The sequence below is a fragment of the Mizuhopecten yessoensis genome, unplaced genomic scaffold (assembly GCF_002113885.1).
Source record: "Mizuhopecten yessoensis strain PY_sf001 unplaced genomic scaffold, ASM211388v2 scaffold11101, whole genome shotgun sequence".
Classification (NCBI taxonomy): domain Eukaryota; kingdom Metazoa; phylum Mollusca; class Bivalvia; order Pectinida; family Pectinidae; genus Mizuhopecten; species Mizuhopecten yessoensis.
Genome location: NW_018408880.1, coordinates 1,280,977 through 1,299,938, shown reverse-complemented (window position 1 = coordinate 1,299,938; position 18,962 = coordinate 1,280,977). Strand labels below are relative to the sequence as shown.

The window sequence follows — 18,962 nt, the reverse complement described above, 5'->3', positions numbered from 1 at the left end:
GCCAGGGCCGTTGGTCGGTAGTTTTTCTCCAAGAACTCTGGCTTTCCTCCACCACCAAAACCTGGCACGTCCTTAAATGACCAAAGCTGTGAACAGAACGAAAAACACAAACAAACCAAACAAACCAATCTATCAAAGCAAGAGTTGGCATAATGTATGTCTTACAAACACTCTCTTCAATTGAAGTTGTACAATCAGTTGGAGGCCCTATTAGTACTTGAAGGATTTGTTTCATATGTCTAGATTTCATTTATTTCGATTCTTATAAAAATATTCCTTCATCTCATTTTACTTTAATATGTCATTAGCTAACAAGGCTTTAAACAGCTCAGTCCTAGATCTAGTTTAATCAATTCTTTTCAGCTTAACACATTCACCCCTGAAATTTTATAATGAACTGTTCCAACCTTTAAATGGGAAGAGTTAAAATGTGTCTTCAGGGGGAAATGAGTTAATGATACTAATGGAAAATTTTAGCCCAGTCAAACTTTAGCCCTTTCCCCATGAAATAAATTTGCGCTGAGTGTTAATTTCTCCCTTCTCATTGAATTACTATGTATATTATGCGGTTTACGTAATAAATTGTAATAATAAATATGCCTCCTTTACGGAGGAAGAAAATGAAAATGCAGTGAAATTTCCCGGCATACAGCATATTAAGTAAAGTATCTGGTTTTAATCATTTTACTACTGATCCAAATTATTTATATTTTTGTCATTAAGCTTACAAGACGTAGTAGAACGCACTTCTGGATCGAGGTATCAGCTTCCTTTGTAGGGACTAGCTCCCTAGCTAGGCCTACCTAAAGGTTAATTACGGTATTTCTGTCGAAATAGGCCAACAACATATATAGATTCTATTACATCTTTTTCTGTGCATGGCATTGTTGAATCAAATATAACGCTTGTTAATTGTTTCAATAAAGTCAATTGTTTTGCAAATCCTGGACATCAATTATGTGGTCCTGTTGTAATGGACACATAAAGGAGGTGTAATAGATACAGTAACATGACCAAGCTACCTAAGTCAAAGCTTTGTTATCTTAAAGAGTTATTTAAAAAAAAAAATACCAAATTATTTAATTTCGAATATATTTAAGAATTACAAGTGAAGTCATATCTATTGTGTCTTAATTGTTGTTATTAACTCAGAATATAGTTTAAATGTTTCTCAAAAGTGGCTGGAAGTTAAAATTTTGTTTGTTAACTTATCGTTATGCTGAGGATTTTGAACAATAGGTCCAAGTATTTTTAACACAGAACCAAGCTATATCTGAATATATGTTAAAAATATGGGTAAATATATTTGATGCTGAAAATATGATTTATTTTTGAGGGAGAAATTACTCATAAACAGTTGGAAAGTCTGCATTAGGTCAGGTATCTAAAATGTTCAACAGTGAAACCTGTCTTATACGACACTGTGTTAACTGGAACTGATTGGTTTAAAGTCAGTGTGTCTAAGAATTCCGAAAACACAGGTTTTAATGGTAGATTTTATAAAAAATGAGATTACAGCTAACAGCTGTATATGTACTAGAATGTTCAAATACTCATTGGTCAGATTAGACAGGTGTCATATTGGTTTAGTCAAGACATTAGCACAGTCAGGGATCAGATTAGACAGGTTTAGTGAAAGGGACAGGATGGCAAAATATGCAGATCATATGCAGGGATCTGCGTTCCTCAAGTTTCACTCTTAACTCTTTTAGCCCTGATATTTCATTATGGACTATTCCAACCTTTGAATTTGAAGAGCTCAAATGTGTTGTCAGGGCTGAATGAGTTGAACAGGATGTCGGAAAACTCAGGAGTCAAATAGGTTTCATTGTATTAGACAGGATGTGAGAAAACTCAGGGTTTACATAAGAAAGGTTTCCTAGATAAAGACAGGATATGAAAAGGCTCAGGAATCCGATTAAGAAGGTTTCACTGTTTTTACATATGAAAATCATTGTCATTTACATGAAGTAATCATCAATTAAGAATTGTACATATTTTATATTCATAAATTCCAGAAAAATATATTTTGATTAGTTAGTTGTTTGCAATCTCCATGCAGATGAAATACTGTAAATAGTGTGTGCTGACATACATTCATGATGTTTTGACTTGAAATCTAAGTCAGCGTAACCTAGATGTAATCAGAATGACATGCAAAGTGTGTGCGTTGTCAGGAAATTCATAGGTCAATGTACATCAAAAGGAATTATTGTTGCGACAATTTGATTGTGTTGTGTTACTGACACACAGCCAGGCTGATCTATAAATTGGCTGAGTCAGTCTTATAGAAGAGTACGGTAAACGTCACTGCTTTTCGATAAGTCTTTTTAAAACTTTATTTAATCAACTTAACTACTGTGCCCAATCATCATAACTCCAACCAGAATTCTTGTAACTGGTTTAAATTGTGCCAAACGATCAAATAGTCAAATGTAAATATTGAAAACAGGATTCGGCTCTAAAGTCTCTTCAAATGTTTTCCAAATCATTGACAAAATAAGACTTTTTTTAATAGATTTCTAAGCAGAGCAAGAGATCAGGCTTGAGCGTAAAATCCATGCTTGAGCATGAAAACGGTTTCATGAATACATGCCAAGATGTTGCATTATTATAAAAAATAACTTGAAATCAAAGTTTATGTGCTTCAAATTGGTTGCTTGATAATTAGGCTTGTTACATAATTCTTTCATTCTCTAAAATAGTAGAAAATTTCCTTTGTGAATTTCATGTTTAAGTGAGGGTACAGGAGTATATATAGTTTGTGAATTTCATGTTTAAGTAAGGGTACAGGAGTATTGTTTGTGAACTTCATGTTTAAGTGAGGGTACAGGAGTATAGTTTGTGAATTTCATGTTAAGTGAAGGTACAGGAGTATAGTTGGTAAATTTCATGTTAAGTGAGGGTATAGTAGTATAGTTTATGAATTTCATGTTTAAGTGTGGGTACAGGAGTATAGTTGGTAAATTTCATGTTAAGTGAGTGTACAGGAGTATAGTTGTGAATTTCATGTTAAGTGAGTGTACAGGAGTATAGTTGGTAAATTTCATGTTAAGTGAAGGTACAGGAGTATAGTCTGTGAATTTCATGTTTAGTGAGGGTACAGGAGTATAGTGTGTGAATTTCATGTTAAGTGAGGGTACAGGAGTATAGTTTGTGAATTTCATGTTTAAGTGAGGGTACAGGAGTATAGTTTGTGAATTTCATGTTTAAGTGAGGGTACAGGAGAATTGTTTGTGAATTTCATGTTTAAGTGAGGGTACAGGAGTATAGTTTGTGAATTTCATGTTAAGTGAGGGTACAGGAATATAGTTTGTGAATTTCATGTTTAAGTGAGGGTACAGGAGTATAGTTTGTGAATTTCATGTTAAGTGAGGGTACAGGAGTATAGTTTGTGAATTTCATGTTTAAGTGAGGGTACAGGAGTATTGTTTGTGAATTTCATGTTTAAGTGAGGGTACAGGAGTATAGTTTGTGAATTTCATGTTAAGTGAGGGTACAGGAGTATAGTTTGTGAATTTCATGTTTAAGTGAGGGTACAGGAGTATACTTTGTGAATTTCATGTTTAAGTGAGGGTACAGGAGTATAGTTTAATACCAACATACCTCCTTTTAATATTTAATCAAATTGCTGCGTCTCAAATATCCAAATATAATTATGCCAGCCTTATTTAAAGTTGTCCTGATCTTTAAGAATGACTTCTAGAATATATACCAATGACGTTTGTTGGAAAGATTAGAACGAAATTTGAAACCATGATAAAAATGTATATATTTAAATTCCGACAAGACTTATGGTGATCTACCGCACACATTTTAACTGAAGTGACCATGAAAGGCAGAGATATCATTCATTAAATTAAGGTTTTAGGACTGATTGTTGTGTTAGTGTTGGGCCAGGATACGTAGTATATAGTATACATGTGCTTTGGATTGAATGACAGACCCACATATAGCTTAAAAGGGTATGTATATCTATATTTAATGTCCGTCTTCATTTAGTCCTCAAATCTGGTGGTTTGTATTAATGAACTTACAATGTCTGGAAGAAATAGGATCCGGTAAAAATATATTAGTTTTATTAAAAATAAATAAAAATAAAAGAAGAATGGGGATTTTAAATCCCTGAGGTAGCTCTCTGTCCGATTGTTGTTTGATTCTAAACACATGGTAACATACATACAACAATTAAGTTGATATGGATGATCAATATGTTTACCAAGGGTTGCCCAGAAATAAAATATTCTCTTTCCATTCATAGTAATGTATCTCTTTTTACCTGTTCAGGATTCCTCTGGCACCCTCAAGGGTACATTCCCTCCCCCCCCCCCCCCCCCCCAATGTTTTGATTTCTCTGTCACCCTCAAGGGTATGATTTCTCTGTCATTCTCTAGAGTAGGATTTCTCTGTCACCTTCTAGGGTATGATTTTTCTGTCACTTCCTCGGGTATGACTTCTGTGTCACCTTCGAGGGTATGATTTCTCTTGTCACATCTAGGTCCAAGGGTACGATTTCTCTGTCTAGGGTATGATTTCTCTGTCACCCCCCTAGGGTGTTATTTCTCTGTCACCCCCCTAGGGTACGATTTCTCTGTCATACCCCTAGGGTATGATTTCTCTGTCACCCCCCTAGGGTGTTATTTCTCTGTCACCCCCCTAGGGTATGATTCTTCTGTCATACCCCTAGGGTACAATTCCTCTGTCATACCCCTAGGGTATGATTCCTCTGTCATACCCCTAGGGTACAATTTCTCTGTCATACCCCTAGGGTACGATTTCTCTGTCACCCCCTAGGGTATGATTCTTCTGTCATACCCCTAGGGTACAATTCCTCTGTCATACCCCTAGGGAATGATTCCTCTGTCATACCCCTAGGGTATGATTCCTCTGTCACCCCCCTAGGGTATGATTCCTCTGTCATACCCCTAGGGTATGATTTCTCTGTCATACCCCTAGGGTATGATTCCTCTGTCATACCCCTAGGGTACGATTTCTCTGTCCCCCCCCAGGGTACGATTTCTCTGTCATACCCCTAGGGTATGATTCCTCCGTCATACCCCTAGGGTATGATTTCTCTGTCATACCCCTAGGGGATGATTCCTTTGTCATACCCCTAGGGTACAATTTCTCTGTCACCCCCCAGGTTACGATTTCTCTGTCACCCCTAGGGTACAATTTCTCTGTCACCCCCTAGGGTATGATTCTTCTGTCATACCCCTAGGGTACGATTTCTCTGTCATACCCCTAGGGTATGATTCCTCTGTCACCCCCCTAGGGTATGATTCTTCTGTCATACTCCTAGGGTATGATTCCTCTGTCATACCCCTAGGGTATAATTTCTCTGTCACACCCCAGGTNTCACCCCCCAGGGTACGATTTCTCTGTCATACCCCTAGGGTACGATTTCTATGTCTAGGGTATGATTTCGTTGTCACTCGTTAGGGTGTTATTTCTCTGTCACCCCCTAGGGTATGATTCTTCTGTCATACCCCTAGGGTATGATTCCTTTGTCATACCCCTAGGGTACAATTTCTCTGTCACCCCCTAGGGTACGATTCCTCCGTCATACCCCTAGGGTATGATTTCTATGTCACTCGTTAGGGTGTAATTTCTCTGTATGAAGTATGACTTCTCTGTTACTTCCTAATGTATGAATTCTCTCTTGCTCCTTTGTGCTAGTAGATTTTATGTTGATGCTTGTGAAAATTTACCACGAAAGAAAGGTCGCCTAGTAGATTTTTTTAAAATCTGCTTGCAAGCTGTAGAACTCCAAATTTGAGTTTTTACACGTCATAAGGTTTTACAATCCTGAAACAGACCTACAGACATGCAGAGAGCTATACTATCTGAGTGATATTATATGTGAATTTGTTTATTCAGACATTTAAATTGGAAAAAAACAACCTTTTAAGGTATGTGTAATGAGGGACAATTTATAGGTTGTATAATGGTAGACATATAAGCTTCGGTCCGTTTGGGCCATTAACTGTTTTAGATTACAGTTTGGTAGTTTATGGCTCTAAAACATTGTGTAGGAACTTTACACGGAGGATCTAAAATTGTAATTTGTGAATATAATGTCCTCAAATTGTGATTCAGAAAAATCAAAGCAGTATACAAATTGTATTACACCACAAAACGGTAATCCGAAAACTCTGGATTATATTATATACCCGTAACCATTGATCTATCAAAGCCCCCCTTCCTTCCCTATACATACATGTGTTGTACTCATATATCTGTTTCTTTTCGCCGTCACCCCCAACCCACTCCCACCATGACTGTCGTCTAGACTAACTTAAAGACCATGGGAGTGAAACTAACAAAAAGTCATGAATTATGCAATGATCAGTTCTACGTAACCATAAATAATAATAGAAGGTATGCCCGAGTCTTACAATGAATTAGTAACTAACAAACAGCATTTAAAGATCCCTGTCCCAATGCACTATGGTCTTTCGTGCATAGAGTAGTCTCCCCTTAATATTGTTTTTTGAGTGAAACTGTAGCACACATGGGTCAGGATACTTTCGCTGACCAGGTACGTCGGTCAATTGGAGCGATAGTATAACATCTCATGTCCAGGGTTCGAATGCCGAACTGGCACAGTTATTTATTTTTTACATTCATAACAATGTTGATGATGATATTTTGTTTATTTCATCTTGATTATTTTTATGCCCCCGCCATAAAATGGGGGGCATATAATGTTGCCCATGTGTGTCCTGTCCTGTCCCGTCCTGTCCCGTCCCATCCTGTCCATGAGCGGGGGCATTTACGTCTTACAGAAATTTTCTAGTTTTCATAAAAGTCCTTGCAAGGTATAGTTTTCGTTTCAGAAATGATTTATCAAAGCTAGAGTCATACTGGAAAGAACAGTTTCTAAAGCATTAATACATTTACAGGGATACAGGGATCCTTAACTCATTCACCCCTGAAGTTTCATAATGAACTACTCCAACCTGTGTATTGGAAGAGTTCAAATGGGTCTTAAGGGGTGAATGAGTGAACTGATTTTTGCATTTAGTCAGCATTTGAAAACTCCAAGATATATTCCTTTTCTGTTGTCTAATGATTCTGATCGAAAAAGCTATTTTCATGTTAATTTTATGTTACTTTATACATATTCATACATTAGGTCAATTACATGTAGGTTATGGATATTTGTAAGGAGTTCAAACATTTCTAAATTGTCTCATTAAAAGGGTTTGGAAAATGTCCTAACAAAGCAAATATCAAGTCTAACTGTTTCACAAGAAAAGTTCAACTTGATCAATTTTTTGCAAAATGTCTCAATATGTACACATTATTTTGTGTTTCAGGACTTTTTGTGGTGTTGTCGAGAAACATGTATGCTTAGTATTGAATTTCAATATTTGTGAAAATATACACAAGATAGAGAAATATTTGTGTTAATTTACCTGGGATCAAGCTAACCAAACGTTTTGATAATTTAAAATAGGCCCAAAATATTAGTATGTCATTCTCCAAACATTACCCAGTAGATGTAACAAGTCAATGATGAGATCTCGGGGAAACTTTCAGGTGGCCTTTATCTGACGAAGATGACAGATATTGACTCAATGAGACGTAAAAAGCAATATGGCTTTATCAAATTTTAAATTGACTTTTATATCTGGTTTTCGCTGAGCCTTTTATTTTTCGAAATGTACATTATACTAAGGTCACCTAAGGTGTGCAAGTCACACCAGATTTTACGGTATGTCGGAGGTAAATTGAAAATGGTACAATTTATTGTTGAAACCTGCAATTTTTTAATTTATTCCTATATCTAGTTGTCACTCAGGTTTTTATTGTAGAAATTTACATAGGTGTGCAAGCCACACAGGATTTTACGCTATAAAGCATCAGAAGTAAATTGAAAATGATAGAATTTAATGTTGAATTCTTGCATGATATATCATCAGATGTGTACTTATAGATATATCAGACTTACCATTAAATTGATGTACGACCTCTGGACAGTGCTGGTCATTTATGGGGTTTATTTTCTGTTCGAAGGCCATCAGGATTATTTTAAATGTGAATACCAATACCATAATAGCACATTAAACGGTTGTAATAGCTTCGACCGACAACGTAAACAAATTGACGCGTTGTCGTCGTATAGACAGTGTTGATAGATAAGAGTGTCACACTTGATTGAACAATAATTGGTTTGGTCTTGAACTGTTTTTATTGTGTATTGATCCCTGTTCATTGAACCCTGAACCACACTTGTAATGTATACAGTTAATAACTGGAGTTTTAAATGTTTTCCGTCTTTCCACATTGTAATATATCCACTGAATGAAGTTATTTGCGACAGGATATAAGGCTAAGTCTTTATACACGAGAATTCAATGCAAGATCTGTGTTGACTATCGGGACCTCACCATATTGTCGGAATTTTTGTGTGGGTATTTGATTTTTGTCTTATGCTGTTGTTCCTTTACACATTTCTGAAGCCAGGTGATCACGTACTGAGATCAACGTTTGCCAACATCGAAGAATTCTATTAAGTTCATTTAACGGTGTACCCTGTATTCAACTTGTAAAGTATCAGTGCGTTTTAAGCCCTTCATTCTCTTGTCATTCACATAGAACCAGGTGTACTTTTCTATAACAAAACAACACCAAAGATACGGATAAATACAACAATTGGACACCTGAGATACTAACTCACCTGGAAATAGGAGTTAGACACTACGTATAATTCATCTGGTGATTTAAAGTCCCAAAGTTTTACTGAGGATTGTAACAGTTGTGTAATGTGACAGTTGAGTTGAGCCAATATTGGAACATTGTGATAGCTGTAACGTAACGAAAACAAAACGACACTGATTGTACGGGATTACTTAGTGGCGATCAGGTGTGAGTCGGTAACGTAATACTGACTATTACCCTCGGGAGTTAATTCACCGACGATTTTGTCTATAGACACCTATCATCTTACATCATGGAATATAAAATCAGGTTTGAGGTAGGTCTATTCTTTTTTCTACCTAATGTTATATGATATTTAATACATTGATAATTTTTTAAGTGGTGGATCAGACAAAATTGGTCATTTTGTTACTTTATAACACAGTAGAGCCTGTATCAAAAGACTGCAATATGGAAGACCAAAAGTGGTCTCTTGGTGCAGAAGGTCTCATTTATGCAGGTAGTTTGTTAATCTGGGTTCAATGTACAAGATGACACTACTACAATACGGAACATCAGAAAAGGCATCTTAGCACAGGTGGTCTCTTAAAACAGGTGATCTCTTAGCACAGGTGGTCTCTTAAAACAGGTGATCTCTTAGCACAGGTGGTCTCTTAAAACAGGTGGTCTCTTAAAACAGGTGATCTCTTAGCACAGGTGGTCTCTTAGCACAGGTGATATCTTAGCACATGTGGTGGTCTCTTAAAACAGGTGGTCTCTTAGCACAGGTGGTCTCTAAGCACAGGTGGCCTCTTCTAAATCTTCTAAATACAAGGGAGAATACTCCATGTCAAAAACAGCTCTGAAGTGGAGCTCTTCTTTGTGATCATAACTTGATCAGTGAACGAGTTCAGAAACGTTTATGATGCTTATGTCATCCCTTCACTATGTTAGTCACTTTCAAATTATGAGACATGTTCTGAGCCTTAATTAATAGAGTTCTGAAATACCTTTTTGGCTCTTGAACAACTGACTGAATTCAAGACTCAAGATTGTACATGTAATTATGCAGTTGGCACACTTCATCACTCCATTTACACATTTTAAAAGTTGTAACTTCTGATTTGGATCAATAATGTCTTGGCTATCACTTGCTCTTTAGTTGGAGTCTGATTATCATTGTTCGTGTAGCGGAACTGGACTGGGTCGATTGTTGGCGACCAGGTAGCTCAATTGGAAGAGTGTCCGTCTACATTTTGGAGGGTCCCAGTCTTGCCATGCATTTCTCTTTCTCCTGTTATAAATTTGGCACCCAACGAAATATATTCACGCAAGGTACGTGGTATAGGGACTCTAGTATCTTCAGGGGGAAAGACTCTATTAAAGGAGGGAGGAATGTAGCGGAACTGGACTGGGTTGATTGTCCGTGACCAGAAAGCTTAGTTTTGAGGGTCCCTGGTTCAAATCCTGGTCTGGCCGTGCATTTCTCGTTCTCCTGTTACATCCAATATACCTCTGATTAAAATTTAGTTATCACAAAATTTTGAAGATGGATTCATTTCATTTGTGATTGAGAACCAATTCTATCTGTAGAAGGTTTAGATAGTTGTTATTTGATATTCAGTTTTAATAGAAATTATCCATGTGAGTACATGTCATAATGCATGCTTGACAAGTGTTCAACAATGTACAGGTAGGCTTTGTAAATATTCCATATTGATCTTGGCCAATTATAATATCGTGATGAAAATACAGGAGTGGTTTATATATTATTTATGTGGAGAAGTCACGACGGGTAAATATTGACTTACATTCAATTGTCGATTGAATAACAAAACCCGAGAGATTTTCAAGATGCGGATAGGAAGATTTAATACAAGTGAAGTTAAAAAGCCTGTACTTGAATTTCAACACAGTTTAGTATTTTTAGTGAGGAAATTTTGAAGTAGTTAGTTTTGAAATTAATTTAAGAATTTAGATTAAACAAAATTTGATACTTCTGGGATAGAAAAGTAAACAAAAAAAGAATGGAAGTTATTTGTCATTTGTGAATGAAAGAAATTAAACAATGAATTAATTGAAAAATAAATTTAAATGAATTTGACATTCTTCTTCAGGATCAGCTGAGTCAAAGCTCTGGTCACACAAAATCAATTTATAGTTGTTTGGAATATTTGCATTTAAATAATTTGAATGTTTGTTTCATTGAGCACAAATTTTCGTGTTTGTGAATAAATGGCCATCGACAGCAAAAATTTTAATACGGGGTGGGCTTACTATATGGAGCATTATTATTATTATTATTTAGGTGGACTTATAATCGAGAATGACTTATCAATGATAAAATCTTTATAACAGGGGTGGGTGGGCTTATTACCAAGCATGGTGATCTCACTGGTTAAATCTTTATAACAGGTGATTGTGTTAGTACTGAACATGCAGGTTTGTCATCTACCAAGTCATTTACACAAAATCTGTTTTTTTACAACAGAACTGGTACGAATACTAAGACATCGGCCAATTAAAGCATGCAAAGAAATGTGAATTGGATGCCTGGTGAAGGTTTTAGAAGTTCAAATGTTTACATGGTTGTGTTGAAGGTGATTCTTTGTGCAGGTCTGATTTACGTCCTCAAGGTTAAATGGCGGATGTTTTTTGTATTACTCACACAAGTTCCTTTAAAGAAAAAAACGTCAATAAATGTCGGCTATTTAACATAATCTAACAACTGACAAACCCATTTAGGGATTAAGGGGTCATTAACCGCTGGCAATCAAAGGCGATTCCCTTTTTGTAAAAAATTCGAGTCAACAGTGCAAACCATTATAAGGGTTACATCAAGCTTTGACTAATCTACTAGAATTTAATTGTCCAATCTGTAATCCGGAGATTAATAACCTCCTTGTAGATTTATTTATCCACTTATACATTTATTAATGTCTTCATATGTGAGGTTGATCTGTCTCCTAATGGTAGTTACGTAAATTTAGTGCAGTTCGATGTTTGAAACATTGAATTAAGTTTTTCTGATATCGGAATTATAGGAAAATAGATGAGTATTTCATTGTTTATTTGAATTTCATTTTGAAGCAATCTGTTAATTTGTCAATTTTTTTTACCGAAAAGTTGCAAGGTTAAAAGTGTTGTTTTATGTTGAAGGAAAAATTATCAAATTTTTGTTTTCATTTCAAGATAATTCTGTTGATTTCAAAAGAACTGTTATCGTTTTAAATCCAGGATCTGTGTTGGTTTGTTGATATTGTGGTAGACATGTCTGGAACATATAGCAGTATTACTAAAACTCAATGCTGAAATTGGATTTGACTTTACCTAAAAATGATAGCAACATTCTTGTCGCAGAAACAGGTAAGTAGAGACGTGAAGTTTATGGTGCTAGGAGTTTGATAACATTTTGTGTTTGATCAACTTTAATGTTAAATGTCTGTGATTGTTACAGTTTTGTTGTATCTAAATTAATTTTTAAACCAGTATCTATATTTATTGATCAAGTAAGATAATAGTTCTAAGTATGTTCAATTCAGTTAGGACTGAGGACTGCAACAATACATTAACCTGATGATAAGATATGTATCACGATACTGTGGTCACAATACGATACGTATCACGATACTGTGTTCACAATACAATACATATCACGATACTGTGGTCACAATACGATCCACATCAGTTGATACTGTGTTCACAATACAATACATATCACGATACTGTGGTCACGATATGATATGTATCACAATACTGTGGTCAGGATACGATACGTATCACAATACTTTGGTCACGATACAATACATATCATGATACAATGGTCACAATACAATACATATCACGATACTGTGGTCACGATACAATACATATCACGATACTGTGGTCACGATACGATCCACATCAGTTGAAATTGTGGTTACGATACAATATATATCACGATACTGTGGTCACGATACGATGCATATCACGATACTGTGTTCACAATACGATACGTATCACGATACTGTGTTCACAATACAATACATATCACGATACTGTGGTCACAATACGATCCACATCAGTTGATACTGTGTTCACAATACAATACATATCACGATACTGTGGTCACGATATGATATGTATCACAATACTGTGGTCAGGATACGATACGTATCACAATACTTTGGTCACGATACAATACATATCATGATACAATGGTCACAATACAATACATATCACGATACTGTGGTCACAATACAATACATATCACGATACTGTGGTCACGATACGATCCACATCAGTTGAAATTGTGGTTACGATACAATATATATCACGATACTGTGGTCACGATACGATGCATATCACGATACTGTGGTCACAATACGATACGTATCACGATACTGTGTTCACAATACAATACATATCACGATACTGTGGTCACAATACGATCCACATCAGTTGATACTGTGTTCACAATACAATACATATCACGATACTGTGGTCACGATATGATATGTATCACAATACTGTGGTCAGGATACGATACGTATCACAATACTTTGGTCACGATACAATACATATCATGATACAATGGTCACAATACAATACATATCACGATACTGTGGTCACGATACAATACATATCACGATACTGTGGTCACGATACGATCCACATCAGTTGAAATTGTGGTTACGATACAATATATATCACGATACTGTGGTCACGATACGATGCATATCACGATACTGTGTTCACAATACGATACGTATCACGATACTGTGTTCACAATACAATACGTATTACGATACTGTGGTCACGATACGATACGATACGTATAACGATACTGTGTTCACAATACAATACATATCACGATACTGTGGACACAATAAGATACATATCATGGTACTGTGGTCACGATACGATACATATCATGGTACTGTGGTCACGATACGATACATATCACGATAATGTGGTCACAATACGATACGTATCACGATGCGATACATATCACGATACTATGGTCTTTCGACGTGCATGCCGAGTTGGAGCTGTCACTCCCCATATGCAAACAGAAACAGATATGAGTAGACTAAATTAAGAAAGGACAAAATCCTGAAAATATCGTATGTGTATCTCGTACAGTATTCAAAATATCTCGATATATCATAGCACGAGATATTATTGCAGTCCTAGTTAGGACTATATTGTGGTACCATCAACACTACTATGGTTCAATATGATATTTGAGGATTTAATCCATTCACCCCTAAGTCACATTTGAACCTTTTCAACTGGTGTAGATTGGTGTTAGGGAGGTAGATTTACAACTGGTGGAGGGTGGTGTTAGGGAGGTAGATTTACAAATGGTGGAGGGTGGTATTAGGGGGAGGTAGATTTACAAATGGTGGAGGGTGGTATTAGGGGGAAGTAGATTTACAACTGGTGGAGGGTGGTGTTAGGGGGAGGTAGATTTACAACTGGTGGAGGGTGGTGTTAGGGGAGAGGGAGATTTACAACTGGTGGAGGGTGCATGGTGTTAGGGGGAGGTAGATTTACAACTGGTGGAGGGTGGGGTTAAGGGGAGGTAGATTTACAACTTGTGGAGGGTTGTGTTAGGGGAGGTACATTAACAACTGGTGGAGGGTTGTGTTAGGGGAGGTAGATTTACAACTGGTGGAGGGGGAAGGTAGGGGGAGGTAGATTTACAACTGGTGGAGGGGGGAGTTAGGGGAGGTAGATTTACAACTGGGGGAGGGTGGGGTTAGGGAGAGGTACATTTACAACTGTAGGAGGGAGGTGTTAGGGGAGGTAGATTTACAACTGGTGGGGGGTGGGGTTAGGGAGAGGTAGATTTACAACTGGTGGGGGGTGGGGTTAGGGAGAGGTAGATTTACAACTGGTGGGCGGTAGGGTTAGGGAGAGGTAGATTTACAACTGGTGGGCGGTAGGGTTAGGGAGAGGTAGATTTACAACTGGTGGGCGGTAGGGTTAGGGAGAGGTAGATTTACAACTGGTGGGGGGTGGGGTTAGGGAGAGGTAGATTTACAACTGGTGGGCGGTAGGGTTAGGGAGAGGTAGATTTACAACTGGTGGGGGGTGGGGTTAAGGGGAGGTAGATTTACAACTTGTGGAGGGTTGTGTTAGGGGAGGTACATTAACAACTGGTGGAGGGTTGTGTTAGGGGAGGTACATTAACAACTGGTGGAGGGTTGTGTTAGGGGAGGTACATTAACAACTGGTGGAGGGTTGTGTTAGGGGAGGTACATTAACAACTGGTGGAGGGTGGTGTTAGGGGAGGTAGATTAACAACTGGTGGAGGGTGGGGTTACGGGAGGTACATTTACAACTGGTGGAGGATGGTGTTAGGGGAGGGAGATTTACAACTGGTGGAGGGTGGGGTTAGGGAGAGGTACATTTACAACTTGTGGAGGGTTGTGTTAGGGGAGGTACATTAACAACTGGTGGAGGGTGGTGTTAGGGGAGGGAGATTTACAACTGGTGGAGGGTGGGGTTAGGGGGAGGTACATTTACCACTGGTGGAGGGTGAAGTTAGGGGGAGGTAGATTTACAACTGTAGGAGGGTGGAGTAAAGAGGGGAGGGGTTACTTGAGGTAGATTAACAACTGGTGGAGGGTAGGGTTAGGGAGAGGTATATTTACAACTTGTGGAGGGTGGTGTTAGGGGAGGGATTTTTACAACTGGTGGAGGGTGGGGTTAGGGGGAGGTACATTTACCACTGGTGGAGGGTGAAGTTAGGGGGAGGTAGATTTACAACTGTAGGAGGATGATGTTAGGGGAGATAGATTTACAACTGGTGGAGGGTGGGGTTAAGGGAGGTAGATTTACAACTGGTGGAGGGGGGAGTTAGGGGAGGTAGATTTACAACTGGGGGAGGGTGGGGTTAGGGAGAGGTACATTTACAACTTGTGGAGGGTTGTGTTAGGGGAGGTACATTAACAACTGGTGGAGGGGGGTGTTAGGGGAGGTAGATTTACAACTGGTGGAGGGTGGGGTTAAGGGGAGGTAGATTTACAACTTGTGGAGGGTTGTGTTAGGGGAGGTACATTAACAACTGGTGGAGGGTGGTGTTAGGGGAGGTAGATTTACAACTGGTGGAGGGTGGGGTTAGGGGGAGGTAGATTTACAACTGGTGGAGGGTGAAGTTAGGGGGAGGTAGATTTACAACTGTAGGAGGATGGTGTTAGGGGAGGTAGATTTACAACTGGTGGAGGGTGGGGTTAGGGAGAGGTAGATTTACAACTTGTGGAGGGTGGTGTTAGGGGAGGGAGATTTACAACTGGTGGAGGGTGGGGTTAGGGGGAGGGAGATTTACAACTGGTGGAGGGTGGGGTTAGGGGAGGTAGATTTACATCTGGTGGAGGGTGGTGTTAGGGGAGATAGATTTACAACTGGTGGAGGGTGGGGTTAGGGAGAGGTACATTTACAACTGGTGGAGGGTGGTGTTAGGGGAGGTAGATTTACAACTGGTGGAGGGTGGGGTTAGGGAGAGGTACATTTACAACTGGTGGAGGGTGGTGTTAGGGGAGGTAGATTTACAACTGTTGGAGGGTGGGGTTAGGGAGAGGTACATTTACAACTGGTGGAGGGTGGGGTTAGGGGGAGGAAGATTTACAACTGAGTGACGGAGGGTGGGGTTAGGGGAGGTAGATTTACAACTGGTGGAGGGTGGTGTTAGGGGGAGGAAGATTTACAACTGGTGGAGGGTGGGGTTAGGGGGAAGTAGATTTACAACTGGTGGAGGGTTAATTAAAGTGTTAGGGGGAGGTAGATTTACAACTGTAGGAGGGTGGAGTTAGGGGAGGTAGATTAACAACTGGTGGAGGGTGGGGTTACGGGAGGTACATTTACAACTGGTGGAGGGTGGTGTTAGGGGGAGGTAGATTTACAACTGGTGGAGGGTGGTGTTAGTGGGAGGAAGATTTACAACTGGTGGAGGGTGGTGTGGAGGGAGGTAGATTTACAACTAGTGGAGGGTGGGGTGGGGGAGGTAGATTTACAACTGGTGGAGGGTGGGGTGGGGGAGGTAACTTTTGAGACTTTGGTAACAGCCAATGTTACAATTAGAACTTGTTAAAAGGGTCATGGTTAATATGTTTGTAACTGATTTGCATTCATACTGGCATGAACATTGAAAAAATGCCATCCACATTCTAAATTTTTACTTATTATTGACCTGAATATAGATATTATTGACCTGAATATAGATATTCACTTATATATTCGATATTAAAGTGTCTGTTGTCAGTGCAAACAAGATTCCTGAAACAGCTTAGCGTCATTAAAACGTTTGCTTCTAACGATTGTCTCATGTCATTCGAGGTGGGAGGAGAATTAAGCTTCGAAATGACACTGATCCAATTGCATTCATAGCCCTATGAATTTGATTTCTTATGGGAATGTTCATGGAGGAACCTGCAGTGGAAAATGTAAATATATCAATGTGATTCATACAGCTGTTGTAGTTACAGGACTATGTGGTTCTATCAGAACAGGGTTCTATTATCAACATTCATTGATATACTTTTATAAGTATTGTTGTACCTGGCTGGTATGGTATACATACAATATCGTGGTACTATGGACCGTTACAGACAGTTGTAGGTGCAGACTTATACATGTACTTTGAACACATGTGCCCGTCTGCTCCAAAGAACTACAATAAATGGTATCGTATATCTTATCAGTGACTCGCAAAAACGCACATGTAGGTCAATTAAAACACAATACTATTTCTTGTTCTGGCTGACAGGGGCATGCTCCTTTGTGTTACCTTCAGTCCATCTTTCCGCACTTTGTATTCCTATACAAGTTATGGTTACCAGGTTATAACTTTTGTGTAAGGTTTGAGATTTCTAATCTCATCCCTCCTGCTCTGATTTGGTGTTCCATATTGTTTTTAGAGGGAGATGATCAGTGCTTTGTTAGAACTGGGATTCGTTTGCAATGAATTCAATTTCTTACCGTAATCCTGTTAGGATTAGGATATCATTTTACAGTAATGTATTTTGTATTTTGAAGGATAGGATTAAAGTAGATTTTGCTGCTTGTTTTTAAGAAAAATCCTAACATTTTTTAGCACAGGTTTTAAATCTTGTTGCGTGTTGAATCGATTTTGACAGATTTTCAGTTCAAGCTCCATCGACTCGTGGTTTGATAACAAAAAATTTCTTTACAAATCTTTTTCCTAATATTGTTTAATATAGAATTAAAACAGTTACTTTCGGTATAATTATTTTTGTCAAAAACAGTCAGAAATTTATTATTTATTACGGATAATAAATATTACAGGAAAAATTAAATTAGAGAATAAATATGAAATGATTTTTTTTGCTTTGGACAAATAATTGAACATTTTTCATATCTGAAGCTGGCGTGAAGAATGACATTGTAGATTAAGGCTGGGTCTAATCAATGGGAACCAGCTTATCAAGTGATTTGATGATACGGAACAACAGATCTACCAGTTATCAAACATCTTAATGATTCTGATTTCTGAAATGTTCGGCACTGTCAACAGACAACTTCCTCGGATTGTTCGTATGTGTAAGATAAAAATCAGGTGTCAAGATATTTAATTAGCCTTGATTCTAGTCAATCTCTCTGTACTTATTATGAAGAAACCAAACTTCAAAAACTGACTTAGAAAGATTTCATCATTACATTTAATTGGCAATTTTGATTAATATTCTGTTGTTTAATGAGAAATACCCGAATAATGTAATTTTGATTTGTATGTTTGATAAAACCTTCTAAAAGTACTTTTGAAGATCCAAATTAATTAATTCAACTATTTATATACCTATTCAGTTGGTGTTAAAATTTCATATAGATTATAAGACACCATTGCTATACAGGGTTAGTTGGCTATCGAGTCTCTTGATACTTTTATATACAGTCAAGTTTTAACTCATTCACCCCTGAAGACACATTTGAACTCTTCCAATTCAAAGGTTGGAATAGTACATTATGAAATTTCAGGGGTGAATGAGTTAAACTTCTATATATTCAAATTCAGAGATTCCAATTTCTCGATTTGTCGAACTTATCGCCAAAGTCTGGATTTTTTCCTTATATAATTCTACTAATATTTCATTTATGAATAAAATTTGACTAGTCAAGTTCTAGCTGTTGCGAACAACAATCAAGATCTATCTGATCGTTAGGAGAAAAGTTGCAAATAAAGATGTTTTATTATGTTTTATCAAGATTGCACACTTTTAAAATTTTAACCACACAGTAAAACGACACATTTATCAAATGATGGAACTTTTTTTTGTATTTTGGAGTCCTTCGAATTCCATATTTAATTGCAT

General features: G+C 37.7%; 1 protein-coding gene across 20 annotated transcripts in view; it reads left to right on the top strand.

The window, feature by feature from the left end:
- The window catches only part of LOC110465752 (cytosolic carboxypeptidase 2-like), a 182,256-nt gene that overhangs the window by 56,425 nt on the left and 106,869 nt on the right, over positions 1 to 18,962 (top strand). Inside the window, exon 1 of one of the 20 annotated variants that reach the window (XM_021521810.1) lies at positions 8,354 to 8,983. The exons of the other annotated variants lie outside the window; for them this stretch is intronic. The gene's annotated coding sequence lies outside the window, so the exon portion shown is untranslated. Of the gene's footprint in view, positions 1 to 8,353; positions 8,984 to 18,962 lie in introns of those variants that run through there. 20 annotated transcript variants of the gene reach the window in all.